Genomic DNA, 2,482 nt, shown 5'->3' with positions numbered 1-2,482 from the left:
GTAATGGCTTTTTTCTGGCCACTCTTCCGTAAACCCCAACTCTATGGCTTAAAGTGGTCCTATGGACAGATACTCCAATCTGCGCAGTGGAGCTTCGCAGCTCTGCAGCTCCTTCAGGGTTATCTTGGGTCTCTTTGTTGCCTCTCTGATTAATGCCCTCCTTGCCTGGTCGGTGGGTTTTGGTGGACGGCCCTCTCATGGCAGGTTTGTTGTGGTGACATATTCTTTCCATTTTTTAATAATGGATTTAATGGTGCTCCATGGGATGTTCAAAGGTTTGCATATTTTTTTATAACCCAACCCTGATCTGCTTGCTTGGTGGTGCCCCTTGCTTAGTGGTGTTGCAGACTCTGGGGCCTTTCAGAACAGGTGTATATATACTGAGATCGTGTGACAGATCATGTGACACTTAGATTACACACAGGTGGACTTAAAAAAAAAAAAATTAAACAAGATTTTTATTTGATTTCACTTGACCAATATGGACTATTTTGTGTGTGTCCATTACATGAAATCCAAATAAAAATCCATTTAAATTACAGGTTGTAATGCAACAAAATAGGAAAAACGCCAAGGGGGATGAATACTTTTGCAAGGCACTGTATTGATATTAATAAACTCAGTGTATAACTGTTTAAAAGTATTTACTGATTACTTGCATTAGGGGTATATATATATATATAGCAGTACAGCCTACTATATACAGTTGAAGTCGGAAGTTTACATACAATTTAGCAAAATACATTTAATCTCAGTTTTCACAATTCCTGACATTTAATATCACCACTTTATTTTAAGATGTGAAATGTCAGAATAATAGTAGAGAGAATTATTTATTTCAGCTTTTATTTATTTCATCACATTCCCAGTGGGTCAGAGGTTTACATACACTCAATTAGCAATTGGTAGCATTGCCTTTAAATTGTTTCACTTGGGTCAAACGTTTCTGGTAGCCTTCCACAAGCTTCCCACAATAAGTTGGGTGAATTTTTGCCCATTCATCCTGACAGAGCTGGTGTAACTGAGTCAGGTTTGTAGGACTCCTTGCTCGCACACGCTTTTTCAGTTCTGCCCACAAATGTTCTATAGGATGAGGTCAGGGCTTTTTGATGGCCAATACCTTTTTCTGGAATTTTCCAAGCTGTTCAAAGGCACAGTCAACATAGTGTATGTATACTTCTGACCCACTGGAATTGTGATACAGTGAATTATATGTGAAATAATTGGTCTGTAAACCAATGTTTGTAAAAATGACTTGTGTCATGCACGAAGTAGATGTCCTAACCGACATTTCCAAAACGAATGTTTGTCCACAAGAAATTTGTGGATTGGTTGAAAAACAAGTTTTAATGACTCCAACCTAAGTGTATGTAAACTTCCGACTTCAACTGTATACAAAAGTATGTGGACACCATTTCAAATTAGTGGATTTGGCTATTTCAGGCACACCCGATGCTGACAGGTGTTTAAAATATAGCACACAGACATGCAATCTCCATAGACAAACATTGGCAGTAGAATGGTCTTACTGAAGAGCTCAGTGACATTCAATGTGGCACCATCATAGGATGCTACCTTTCCAACAAGTCAGTTTATTACATTTTGGTGGAGGAGGAATAATGGTCTGGGCCTGTTTTTCACGGTTTGGGTTAGGCCCTTAGTTCCAGTGAAGGGAAATCTTAATGCTACAGCATACAATTACATTCTAGACAATTCTGTGCTTCTAAATTCGTGGCAACAGTTTGGGATTATATGGAATGCCAATGAGATGGTGCGAGGCCTTGCTTCCAGGCCTACATCAGTGATTCTCACTAATGCTCTTGTGGCTGAATGGAAGCAAGTCCCTGCAGAAATGTTCCAACATCTAGTGGAAAGCCTTCCCAGAAGAGTGGAGGCTGTTATAGCAGCAATGTTCCAACATCTAGTGGAAAGCCTTCCCAGAAGAGTGGAGGCGGTTATAGCAGCAAAGGGGTGGACCAACTCCAGATTAATGCCCATGATTTTGGAATGAGATGTTGGGCGAGCCGATGTCCACATACTTTTGGTGATGTAGTGTACTTCTGGTAATGTAGTGTACTTTTGGTAATGTAGTGTACTTTTGGTAATGTAGTGTACTTTTAGTAATGTAGTGTACTTTTGGTAATGTAGTGTACTTTTGGTAATGTAGTGTACTTTTAGTAATGTAGTGTACTTTTAGTAATTTGGTGTACTTTTGGTAATGTAGTGTACTTTTGGTAATGTAGTGTACTTTTGGTAATGTAGTGTACTTTTAGTAATGTAGTGTACTTTTAGTAATGTAGTGTACTTTTGGTAATGTAGTGTACTTTTGGTAATGTAGTGTACTTTTGGTAATGTAGTGTACTTTTAGTAATGTAGTGTACTTTTGGTAATTTGGTGTACTTTTGGTAATGTAGTGTACTTTTGGTAATGTAGTGTACTTTTGGTAATGTGGTGTACTTTTGGTAATGTAGTGTACTTTTGG

The sequence above is a fragment of the Oncorhynchus clarkii genome, chromosome 18 (assembly GCF_045791955.1).
Source record: "Oncorhynchus clarkii lewisi isolate Uvic-CL-2024 chromosome 18, UVic_Ocla_1.0, whole genome shotgun sequence".
Lineage (NCBI taxonomy): Eukaryota > Metazoa > Chordata > Actinopteri > Salmoniformes > Salmonidae > Oncorhynchus > Oncorhynchus clarkii.
This window is presented reverse-complemented; position numbering follows the sequence as displayed.